This window comes from Rhagoletis pomonella, unplaced genomic scaffold (genome assembly GCF_013731165.1).
Source record: "Rhagoletis pomonella isolate Grant_MI unplaced genomic scaffold, Rhpom_1.0 Rhpom_scaffold_00003, whole genome shotgun sequence".
NCBI lineage: Eukaryota > Metazoa > Arthropoda > Insecta > Diptera > Tephritidae > Rhagoletis > Rhagoletis pomonella.
Genome location: NW_023458557.1, coordinates 79,947,995 through 79,961,443, shown reverse-complemented (window position 1 = coordinate 79,961,443; position 13,449 = coordinate 79,947,995). Strand labels below are relative to the sequence as shown.

Here is a 13,449-nt window from a genome sequence, read left to right as displayed (position 1 = left end):
TTTTGAATTTATCGCGATCTTTTTTCGGAACTTCAAATTTGCATGTAAATTTATTGAATTCTGCACAAAGTTGATACCGCATAAGTCTAGATCGGAATAGTTTTGGCCCACAAAAAGTTAGAAAACAGCATTACAAATCTGATTATTACTTACGACTTGGTTGAATAATATTTTTAAACAGATTTTTTAAGCTTAAATAGTTTTGTCATCTGAGGGAATTTTTTTTTTATTCTTTAAGAAACTATTTCTATTCATAAAAAAACTCCATCTTTGGAGGTATTTTCAAATCGGTCCAGCTCACGTAAATCTTAATATTTTTCCGAAATATTTTGTTGGACCTCTTTAAATACAATGAATTTTGTAATCCCGGCGAAAAAACCCCAACTTCTTTTGGTGATGCAGTCTAATGAGCATATGTATGTATCTACAGTTGCTAAAACATAAATAGGTACGCGACATTTTAACAAATTTTGGCTATTTTTCACAAAGCCATGTAACTGCGTACCAAAAAAATTTTTGAATATTTATTGAATTTTTCTAAACTCTGTATAAAGTTTGACTTTTGTTGTTTTGGTTGAGGCTTGAACAATATTTTCATAAAAAAATTTACTAGATATAATTTCGAATATTTATCAAAAATCAGCATACACTCAGTTTTGATCGCCAGTGTAGATCATAAAACGTTCTGACATTATTATGATTTTAGACATTTTTTCCTGCATTTTGAGTTCCTCCCCGAATCTTTACCCCATTCTTCGGAGTAAAAATCATTCGCAAATGCTGTTGTTAATCTCATTGCTCTTCTTCTTCTTATCCGCCACTACTTAAAACTACAATCAGCATCTTTAACAATGACAACCTAAAAATCTGTTTCTAATGCCAAAATAACTATGCACATTAGAGTGCATCACCAAAAAAATTTGCGGTTTTTCACACCGAAATTATAAAATCTACTATAAGCAATTTGTACTTCTGCCATAATATTTTGGGGCAAAAATCTCATTAATTTGACTTATTTGATAAAATTTTTAAATGTTTTTATGCAGACCTTGTAAGCTATTATCTGAGGTGATTTACTAGAAAAAAAATTTTTAGAAACCTAATTTATTTATAAAAAACTCGAAGTAAATCTCAATATTTTTCCAGGTGTCATCTAATAATAATAAATATTGTTTTTCCGGTCGAAAACAGCACGGATTTAGTTTTTTTTTATTGGAGAGTGATTCATCCTAATGTACATACGTATAGACAGCCATAGGCTTTGTTTATGTATGTACCCTTCATAATATCCCATTTAGTTTTAGCATGAAATTGAACAAAATATCAAAAAAAAATCAAATCGCATTCTTTAACTAATTCTACGCTTATCAATACCTGGAAGTGACTTGCAAATCGTTTCTTTCATACAAAAATGTGCATTTATTTGCTTGTTGATCAAATTCGACGAAAAACAAAGCGACTTGGAATATAAAAAACCTTCATACATACATACTTATGTACATAAACAAAAAACATCCTTTGTTCCTAATATGGCAACTTGTCGCCGCTTGCTTCCAGCTAACTTGCTTATAATAAGTAAAGCACTTTGTGATACACTGACACTCGGGAGATGAGCTTCCGCATTGCCAAATATGTACATACATACAAACATATGTATATAACTTTAATACGCAATATTTTTTCGCACTATATGCGTATGTTTGTTTTCATTTTTACACTCAACAGCAAAATAAACAAAAATTCTTTTCACACACCACTCCGTAGCCGGCAGTTACCGCTCTCGGCTGCCGCTATCTCCTGTCGGATGTCTACGTGCCGGAGATTGACAATTTAATTTGCCTCGATTAACGTTGAACGGCAATACAATTGAAAAAATATTGAACGCTGGTAATTGCCTTCACTTACGCGCGCGCTGCCGCCGTACGTACAACGTGTCGTATGCGTAATGTACAGTTGCATGTGCATGCGTGTGTTCGTAAAAGCGCTTGACCTTCTCGCAAATTATGCACACTGGCAGCGGAAGTTGTTGAATGGAAATGCGAACATACATACATAAATTTATGTCAATAAAAAAAAATAATAATATTAAAAACAAAAAAATAAAATTAATGTAATAAAAACTTAGGTAATAAAAATGGCACAAAGACACAATTAAACTGACAACAAATTAATCGTAAAGTTTTAAATGAACATCTTAAAAAATTATAATCAAACACAGTAGTATTATCTAAATCAAAACTGAATTAAAATTTTGAAATCAAATAAAATATAAACAAAAATTAAAAAAATATAAAAAAAATTACCTAAATTTTTTAAAATTTATATATGTTAAACTAAAATTTGCAATCAGAATTTTTTTAGAAGCTCGAAATATAAATAAATACATATACATATTTTCGAAATTTCGAATTCTTATTAGTGAAAGCCATGAATAAATTTACAAAAAATAAACCACAAAATTTCAATGCCAAAATAAAAATTGTAGATAAAAACAAAATTGCTAAAAACTGTAAATTCTAAATTTTGAAGAAAATTAATATATAAATAAAATAACGAAAGACATTTAACGGTTAAACAAATAGAAGAATGAAATCAATCATAAAATCAATATAATACAAAAATTAAATTATAAAAAGTAGTATAATTAAAAAATGCATATATTATAAATATGTATTATAGACATAAAATAAAAAAATTAAAAATACAATAAACTAAAGTAAAATAATAGCAGAAAAAAAAACAAATCTTATAAAATTATTAAACAAATAATTAAATCACTAAAGATATTGTTAAAAAAATATTCTTTACCAGGTTAAACAATTTTATATACATATATAAATTTATATAAAAACTTAAAGAATGAAATTGATAATGATAAAATGCACGAACAATAAAAAATAATAAAAATTACATTGAAAATAAAAAATTTTGTAAAATACACAAAATATAAAAAATGCAAAATAAAATTAATATAAAAAAATCATTTAAAGTAAAAAAAAGGACAAAAATAAAATAAAATAAAAAAGAGTAACAAATTAATTTAAAATAAAAAAGACTAAAATATAATGTAAAAATTAAAAATATTGTAAAAAATTAATAAAAGTAATTTAAAATATAGGAGAAAAAAATTATGTAAAATAAAAATAAAGTGTGTAAAATAAAAATGAATAAAAATAATAACAATGTTAAAAGAAAATGATTAAAAAGTAATGGAAAATATAAGAAAATTATGTACCTATAATATAAAAGAATAAAAAATATCGTAAAAGAAAAACAAGGACAAAATAATGTAAAAAGGATTAAAAATAATATATAATAAAAAAGTATTAAAAATAATATAAAATAAAAAAGGATAAAAAAAATAGTATAAAATAAAAATTAAAAATTACAAATTATGCAAAATCAAATAGAACTAAAAAATTTCGCACATTTAAAAAATTATGTAAAATAAAAACAATGAAAAAATAAATTAAAAGATAGAAAAAATATAAAGAAAAAAAAAAACAAATAAAAAATAATTAAACATTTTAAATTAATTAATAATAAAGCGTTATTTTACGTTGAAAAATCGTAAGAAATTACTACGCTTCACACGCCTTGTGAATGCCCCAAATAAAAAATAAATTAATAAATTTAAAAAATTTAAATATTTAAATATACATATAAAAAAGTAAAATGGTAAATAAATCAAGCGATTATTAACAGAGAGAAGCATGCTTGAAAAAACTACTAAATTTAATTGTGTACTAATGAAGAAAGTACATACATATCAAAAAAGAAAAGCAGAATTAATAAATTAAAGTCGAGAGATAATCTTATACATGCATAATTACATACATAAATATATGCATAAGTACACACACTTAAATGATATGTAGGTATACTCATCCATATCTACATACATTTTCACTGTATCTGCATGATTTATTTTCAACTTTTTAAAATTTAGTTTTTCTTTTTCTTTTAATTTGTTTACGAGTGAGCACCACAGGAGCGGCGTCGAAAGAGAACAAGTACACGAATAGGTAGGTAATAGAGTGAGAGTAGGTGGCTGTGTTCAGAGAGAGTGTGCTGTTGCATTTTGCTCAAAAGAAAGAGCATTTTTCATAGACGCTTGATGGCTGGGTAGTGCGTTGTACACCAAATGGAGGAATGGGGGTGATCATGAGGGCTCCCACAGCTGGCACTCTGGGTGAAACGCGCGCAAAAAAAAGCTATGCGCTCCCCTAACTGCTGTCTCACAGTAAGAGTTCTTGGAAAGCTTTTTGCTTTTGTCTACCGCTGCCAGCCAGTAGTTTGCGAAACTGATTGCAGCGCGCACACGTTTTCTGTTCCCTCAGCATATGAGCCGCAGCGCGTGTAGAATTTGTAAAAAAAAAGGAAAAAATTAACAGCATTTGTGGTGACAACCATTTGGCGAAAGCTGTAATTAAAAAAAAAAAATAGAAATTTAACTAGTGAAAGAGCATAGAGAAATTACAGTAGTTAATAGAAAGTGGCTGATAAGAAATGACGGGGCTTATGCTTATAGAAAACTGAGAAATATAATGGAAACTACCGAAATAAGTGAACTGAGGGAAAAATAAAAAATTCGAATCTATGCCCAGAGTAGAAAAACCAAAGGAAATTAAAGCGTTGGCATTCTTAAAATAAAAATTGTGTGGTTAAAAAATATTTCTGAATTCCAGTCGCAGCGCTGTTTTGTCAATGTAAGCACTTTTTTTCATAAAATTTTTTTAAATCTAATTAAGCTATAAATCTGAGTTGTTTACCGATACTTGCATGCAAACATATTTTATAAACAGTCGCAGAAGCAAGAAATAGCAAATGGGGCAGATAAAAAATAAAAACCGCGCGCTTGTGTCCGGAAAAGTAGGGGGACATATATGTACATGTATGAAAAGCGGAAATCGAAATCGCACAGCAAAAGTATGCATTTAGATATGCAATTTGCTTAGTGTGCTGCGGCTGTTATGGCCTTAACGCGCATACATGTATGTATGTATGTATTTGTATCTGCGGTTGGCTGTCGATTTGAAACAGCGGCAAAGTAGTAGGGAGCAAGTGCAGGGGCCGGACACCCTAGTTAAGCGTGAAAGGCTCGTTTTACGATTTGTTTTTATTTCTCATTATGTATTTGCACAGTGGATTATGTTTATTTATTTGCAAACACACACATACACACAGTTCTAAGCGTGCGGACGACTTAAGTAAATTTGCTGTACTTATGCATATAGTATGTATATAGTACACATATTTATTATGGCGTTGATCATGCTAAAATCTATATGTACAAATATGTGTATCTGCATATTGATTATACCAACTATTTATTACATATGTACATACATAACTTTTTGTAATAGAATATTTTATTTTTCAACTTCATTGAATCACCCACCCAAACACGTTTTGTAGGGTACCTAACGGCGCGTAATCAACAGAATCTTTCTCTGTGTATGGGTGTGTGTGTGTATGTTTGACAATTAATTTATCCGATCACAACAATTGCGATACACGCGCTAAGTATTCACCAACTGTTTGCTTGTTGATGTTAATAACTATTAGGGTGTGTCAAATGATTTGCGATTTCAAATGTTTAGATATGTCAGTTGTCAGCTGTCATTTGTCAAAAGTTGCAAAAAGCTTGTTCAGCTCATCGAAGTTTGATATCAAACTGACTCAATTACTTTTGCGGTAGGCCAGTAGTATTAAAAGCGCAGAAAAGCCTTTGTTGTCTTGCAAGCAGTTTTGCCATTTTAGCCTTGTTATCTGGGTTTAGCCAAATAAGTAAGGTTTCTTAACTTAAAATAAAATAACTAAAAACTAAAAAATATAATGACAAATTAACAAAAAAATATTTAACGACAAACTAAAACAATACATATAGAAAAAAGCATTATAGAAAAAAAAATAAAAAAGAAATAAAAAACAAAATGTAAATATAACTAAAAACTTAATTTAAAGTTAAACTAGAAAAAAATTAAATAAATATTAAAAGAAAGTTCTTAAAAAATAAACTAACAATAAAACAACAAATCTTGATGGTACAGTGATAGGAACTAAACTAAATTAGTATCGAAGCACCCTTGAGGTGTATCACATTTCCAACAAAAAATTAACTATCGATGGCCACAGGAACCGGTCTAAAGATATCCGATAACATAATGAGCCTTATCCTAAGTTTAACTCGAAAAAAAAAATCACCCGAAAATTTTTCATCCGCCCATAGTAAATACACGGAAGCAAAACGTGAAAAGTGAACCGGTGCGGGGAAAATGACTCTTGATAACCATGAATATGAATCGATAACCTCCTCCTTTTTGCAGTCGGTTACAAATAAAAAATATACATAAAGTGAAAAAAAACAAAATAAAATGAAATGAAAAATAAAAGAAAAACAAAATAAAATGAAAAGAAAAAAAAACTACAATGAAATGAAAAATAAACTAAAATGAAATGAGAAATAAAATAAAATAAAAAGAAAAGTAAAATAAAATTAAATTAAAAACATAAAAATTGAAATACATATAAAATGAAAAAAAATCGAAAGTAAAAAATAACAAATAAAAATATTTTAAAAATTAAATGAACCAAAGAAATTAAATAAAAAAGTAGAAAAAATAAAAAAAGGGAAAAAGGTTAAAGGGATATTAAAGTATCAGAAAAGTGTACAAAAGGAATCATTTACAATTAGAGAAAAATTAAAAATTTAACTAGGAAATCTTCAAAAAAGTTCAAAATAAAAATAAGAAATAAAAGGAAACAATAAAAAATAAATTAAAATAAATAAAATAACATAAAATAATATGGTAAAATAAAATGAAAAAAATACATAAAATCAGAAGTAAAATAAAATTTAAAATAAATAAATAAAAGTATAAAATGAAATTAAGATGAAAAAAACAAAAAAAAAATAAAAAAATAGAGATATCAACTAGTAATTTTTAGCAAAAAAAAAACCGACTTCAACTCCCATATAAAAAATATATATATATATATATCTCATGATCCACTGATCTCAACCAGATTAGTATGGGACCACCTCTGAGACACTACCTTTCCGACGCAAAAAGAATTATCGAAATCGGTTGACGTGGTCCAAAGTTATGCGGTAACATACATAAAAAAAAAAAAAAAAAAAAAAAAAAAAAAAAAAAAATATTCCGACGAACTGATAACCTCCTCCTTTTTTGGAAGTCGGTTAAAAAAATAGTTATTAAAAATCCAGCATAAATAAATAGTAAAGAGATTAAAAAAGGGCAAATAAAATTTAAAATGTGTGCAAAGGGAATTATTTAAAAAAAATTTATTAGAAAAACCAGACAAACTTTCAACATAAAAAAATTTTTTAAAATTATAACAATAAATAAAACAAAAATGAGAAGAATAAAAGAGAACAAGAACAATGGAAAGGAAGATGAAAGGTATAGTAAAAAAAAACCTGCCAAGTGATAAAACATTAAAGCGCTAAAAATAGACGAGGGAAGAACATTGGCTATAAAGCAGGTGAATTGGATAGAAGAATTAAGATTTAAAGAGTAGAAGAAAGTACAAAAAACCAAATAGGTATATGCTAAGTTATTTTTTTTAACCCTTTCAGCTCCTCAAGCTTACAAATAAAAAAAAAAATTAATTTGTGGCCAAATGAACGTAATTTCTGAATTAAGATAAAGTTCATTCACAAGAGCTAACTGAATAATATTTCAGAATTTAAGATAAACGATAGTCCAGTTTTTCCACCCCAATAGTCATTCCACACTGAATGAATAGACTAAAAGCTTACAATCAGCAACAATTGACTGCTATTACTTTGTTATTGTTGCTATAAGTATGTCGAAATGCATTATTTGCAGGACGCAAACATCTTCCGGATTTGAGTGCGAAAATCGTTTCACTCTACTCAACACCCACCACTGAGCACTCTCGAATGCCTTCGCAAGTTCCCTGGGCGCGATAGTAGCAAATTGTTTATGCGTGCGATAATCACGACAATTCACAACGACAGCAAAAACACAATCAACACCCAACGCTATCTTTAAACAAATACATATGTATGTACGTACATATGTGCAAACATTGTATGTAGATATGCACTATGCTCAAGCAATAACAATGAGAATTGTTGAACAACTAACGTAACGTACGCATACCAGATAATCGGAAAAAATTTAACGCTAATTAAAGTCGCAGCTGTGAGTAAGTGTATTGAGATTTTTGCTAGATTTTTATCTCTATATAGTATCTAGATACATATGTATGTATGCTGGCTGCTATTTATGCAAATCTATGCGCACCTGCATGCCAACATAAATTCGACACATGTACCTGCATAAATACATAAATATCTACTTTTTAATGATTTCATTTTTGCATATGTATTTCAAGTGTGCGATTTCGTCACCACTCCACCTACATATGTATGTAAATGTGTATGTATGAACGCTCGCGATTCAATATTGGCACTTTTATACGAAAATTTGCAACTCCATATTTGCTTAGTTGCCATGGCACTACTAAGAATGCTAGAATTCCTCATATGTGTATGTACAGTTGTCCACAAAATAATAGCAGTGCGATATTTTGACCAGTTTTGGCTATTTATCTTTTGTTTATACACAACAAACACCATTTAAATTTACATTTTAAAGTCTAAATTTTCACAAAAATTTCAAACTTTTTAATCAGAATCTGTAGAAAAAAGGTTGGTAAGCAGTTTTGTGCAAGTTGCAGGTTGGTAAAAAACTTCGTTAATTTTAGAATTTTTTTTTTTGGTTGAAGGTGTTTCACGTTTTTTCCATACAAAGTATGTTCGACAATTTTCTTGTATATGGGCACACAGCTAGCGAAAAAAATTGTCAGAAATCAACGGGATTTTTTTGGCAGCTTGAAACTTACGACTAGACTAGAACTAAATGTGCTACAAAACTGCATAACAATATTTTTTTCGAAATATTCTGATTATATAGTTTTAAATTTTGGTGAAAATTTGCAGAATATTTATACAAAGATTGAAATTTATTCGTTGTTTGTTGTATACCCAGCTTGAATCTTATAAAAAATCAATAAACAAAAGACAAATAGCCAAAACTGATGAATATGTCGCACTTCTATTATTTTGTGGACCACTGTATGTGCCTACGTGTGCGTGTTTGTGTACGAATGTATTTGTACTTTTTTGTTTGCAAAAAATTTCCTACTGCCCCACGTTTGTTTTTTGTTTGGTTTTTGTTCTTTTCTATTCAGTGTTTGTGTATTTTATTTTATTAAATTTATTTTTGCATTGGCGGGCGAGCATGTGTGAAAATGTATTACCTCATCGCTTGTTCGTTTATTTAGTTCGCTCGCACACTTCACCCACCGCTCAGCCCGCCTCTTCGTTTATTCACACAAATTGGATTACAATCGGATTACGTGTTGTGGGGTTAATAGTTGACACATTAGCGGTAACTAGGCACAATAATGAATTTGAAATGAATTGAAAAATGACTTGTATTTAGTTAAAGCGAGCAGCATTTACATGTATAGCAACAAATACTACAAAAGTGGTAATAAATATTTTGTATGTAGATCAGTAAGCAAGATCAAGAAATTAATTTGACATGTGGAATAAATTTGGAACGCAAAAATTTTCGGAATTTTGTTTCTGAAAAACGTGCGTTTATGGGTACAACTATTTATTAAATAAATTAAATGAAGATTGATATTCGATAAAGGCAATACATTTGATGAAAACATACGGGGTGCGCAAACGTCTCGCGGCGCGGCGGGACACGACGAGTTGTGGCGCGCGGACACGCAAATTTAATGTTTGAAAATTTTTTTCGTAGGAGAGGGAAATGCTTTATGCACTGGCCGGGGGCGCTAGTCTCTATACTACCTTCCCCGAGTGTGGGACTCCCACCGAAGCGTGTTGGGCTACCCACTAAAACCCAAACTCCCACCGCCCGCGCAAGAATCCCGCATCTGGCACCGCAATTCTGCATGTCTTCAGCAATAATGTCAATTGATTTTATTTCGCTTTTGAAAAGGTAATAACGTCAATTGACTTTATTTCGCACCAGTATGCAAAATAGTGTCAATTTACCTTATTTCCATTGATCTTGTTACCTGTCACCTCTGTCTTTATTTTTATCTTTATCCTTATCTTTATCTATATCTTTATCCTTATCTTTATATTAATCCTATTATTAATCTTCACCGTGCGGAAAGAAGTTATACTTCAAAAACTGTTCCTGTCATTTGAAAATTTCCTCAGAATTGTCATTGGAAACCTGGCTCATACCGAATCGTCGTTTTAAATTCCCTCTTTTTTCTTCTTCATTCAAGAATCGTCACTAAAATTTGGGCTTATCTATTTAGAACAAAACGATAACTCTTTCTCTTTCTGCGACTCCGTACTTCACGAAAACTCGATGCAGCCCAACACTGCAATTCTGGGCCCCTCTTTATTACCTGGGACTTTATAATATGTAAAAGTTTCTCGATGGATTGTAGAATATCTCTTCAGCGGACACTTCCTGTACTTTTCCTCACAGTAGATCCAGCCGTTCTGAACCACGGTGAGGAAAGCAAACCCAAACCACTTTTCGAATGCACATTTGGCAGAAGCACTCCCTTGGTCGTTGTCGTGGGCATTTGGATACTATAGAAAATATTGAATTTCGACGCTTTCGAGAAAACTAGGTGTTCGTCAATAAAGTTCCGTCCAATTTTCGCGTTATCCTGCCCATTTGAGGTAGTTTTGTTGCCACCGTGACGCTTACCACGCATGATTCTCGCAGTCGTTTCGATGACAATGTTTTCTTTAAGTTTCTTCCTAAAGAACTCGGAAATTTTGAAACGAGACGGTAAAGCCCCATACCTTGTGAGCCAACTATGCTCCCAACTGCTTTTTCTAAATATTCTTGAGCTCGGTATTCTCCCAAGAAGCCTGGTTCTAGCATTATTTTTTCGAAAAATTTTGCCTAAGGATGACGGGAACTCCTTCCAAAGTACTACTTAATACTTTTTCCCTGTCGAGAGGATTTTTTCTCAAACTTTAATTGTCTTACTGAGAAAGCTAAATATAATGGCATCAAAATTTTTCTGAAAATATTTGATTTTCTTGCTAAATTACCCAGCTGAGGTTATAGGGGCAGTGATGGCTCTTCTTGAGGAGCTCGGTCAAAGGTTAACCGTATTTTACCTTATATACATAGATAGATAGATGACTAGGGTAATCACTGCGACCAGTAGGTCTTTTCTTCAGCCTAACTAAAAATTAATTGAGTACAACCGCAGAAAATATAAGTATCTAGGGCTCTTCACCTAGGAAAAGTTTGGTAATTGGTGATCGTCGTCCCAGGAGGAGCTGTGGCTCGCATTCTGTTCGCAACGTATTACATCTTATCACGGAACTAGTGATTTGGTTTAGCATCGCTTCAAATAATCAAAAGCCTTCACTAATTTCGGCGGTAAGCTTAACGGTCAACGCCCTTAAATTGAACTTTCCTTACAATAAGGTCTGAGACTCCTATGAAATCGACAGATTTTATTCATTTTGTCAAAATAACATGAAGCTTAAAAAATTCCAATACTTGGACCATTATTCGTTAGCTCGGAGTAAACAGCTGTTAAGAAGCCAAGGCACATACACTTTCTCTTCCGCGTATTTTTCGCGTTTTTTTAGGGAAAGCAATTATAGACATTAACAGCAGTTTCTAAGAACACTGGCAACCTTTATTTACCTTCACAGTTTTGTTCTTAGTTTAACTAATCTATATTTAAATTTGATCAAGTGTTTTTAGGCAAGAACTTTCATAAATATTCATGCAAATTTTTGGTTTTTTCCTTTGTCTTCTTTGACGCTGTTATAGCTCAGTTTAGAAAAGAGGCTTAACTTCACGCATATACATAATCTTCATTCGAATAACTTATCTTCAACGACAGCGATCTATGGCGTCGAAGAAGAATTTTGGCATGAGGTATTCATCTAAAAGTGACTTTTGACGGGCTACATCTGTCACTTCCATTTCAAATTTGATTTCATTCTATCGGCTTATCTCCTATTTCAAGCTACAAGAAGTTGCGTCACTTTGAATTCTTCTTTGTATACGAACAAAGTGCTCTAAAACCTTCATAGTTCAACTATTTCATTGTAAAAGCCTGTTTTTAATTCCAAAAACACAATACTGTTTATCTAAAACATTAATTTTGCCCCCCCTAATTAACAAACCATCAAAACATTTGCACCTTGAAGTTGAACTTGACCTAAAACTTGTAAGATACAATGTTTGCCGTTTTTCTTCTTTCAAATACTTAAAAGACATTTATTTACCTAATTGGATATTAGAATTAATTGAACATGATCCCTTCCACTAAGCCTGATAAATATGAGATTAACTGCTACTAATACATATTTTGAATTTGTAAAAAAACAAAAAAAAAACAGAAAAACCAACAACTATGGTATTGCCTCTTTTGTGCGTTTTAATAGCAGCATACTTATCCATTGACAGCGAAACCAATTCCGGCTTAGTTGAGCGAGCACACGCTGTGCTTTTGGGTGTTGATTGATTGCACGCAATTAAACAATGACAGACAAGTAAGCTCGCCCGATGTTTGAGGCGTAATATACCCTGTTGGGAGTTGGGTTTTGAAGTAAAAAATAAAACCAATGATCGAATCGCAAAAGGCATCATTGTCTGCTTTGACACAAGTTTGATTCTGACGAATACGTATTTGATAAGGTTGTGCATTTCTTTTCTGATAATGTAAACTTTTAACGTTTGCAAAAGTTTTCCTGTAGCTTTTTAATAGGAGATGATGTTCTCTCTTACTCTTAGATTTCTGCTACTGGAACATTATCTCATCTACCTACTAATCAGCTTCAATGATAAGATGCTAGGAAATTTAGTAGAATTCTCGAGAGATATCAAATATGACCACATTTTCGCTTTTATAATAGCCGACCGATAACAGCAATACTATGATTGAATATCTGTCGTAAATATTTGAAGAACATGTCGAGTATGCTGACTTCTATTGGAGGTAGGGTGTGAAATATGATCGATATTTTTGCAATATTTCTATAATCGATGTTATTTCTATTACAATCGCTAATGTTTTCGTTTTCGCCAATTTTACTGATATCAGTTTTCATCACCATCGTAGTCGATATTATTCTCGTGGTTTGTCTGCATTATTATCATTTACGGGTTGTTTGTTGTTATCGATATTCTTTTGTTTAATTTTTTTTGTTATCTTATTATGTTTTTTCATTTACGGGCGGTCATCGGTATTTTTTCGATATATCGATCATTAGGGATATTGTTTTTATTATTATTGTTATCGATTTCTCAATTTATTAAGTTTATCATTTACGTTGTAGTGGATGTCGTAATTTTTTAGATGTTATCGATATTTGCTTTCGATATACATATCTATAATTTTACAATTTACAACGAT

The 13,449-nt window shown here is 30.7% G+C and overlaps 1 protein-coding gene across 4 annotated transcripts in view; it reads left to right on the top strand.

Annotated features, from left to right (window-relative positions):
* Positions 1-13,449, top strand: part of LOC118735609 — a 77,990-nt gene that overhangs the window by 13,779 nt on the left and 50,762 nt on the right. Inside the window, exon 1 of one of the 4 annotated variants that reach the window (XM_036465458.1) lies at positions 3,946-4,709. The exons of the other annotated variants lie outside the window; for them this stretch is intronic. The gene's annotated coding sequence lies outside the window, so the exon portion shown is untranslated. Of the gene's footprint in view, positions 1-3,945; positions 4,710-13,449 lie in introns of those variants that run through there. 4 annotated transcript variants of the gene reach the window in all.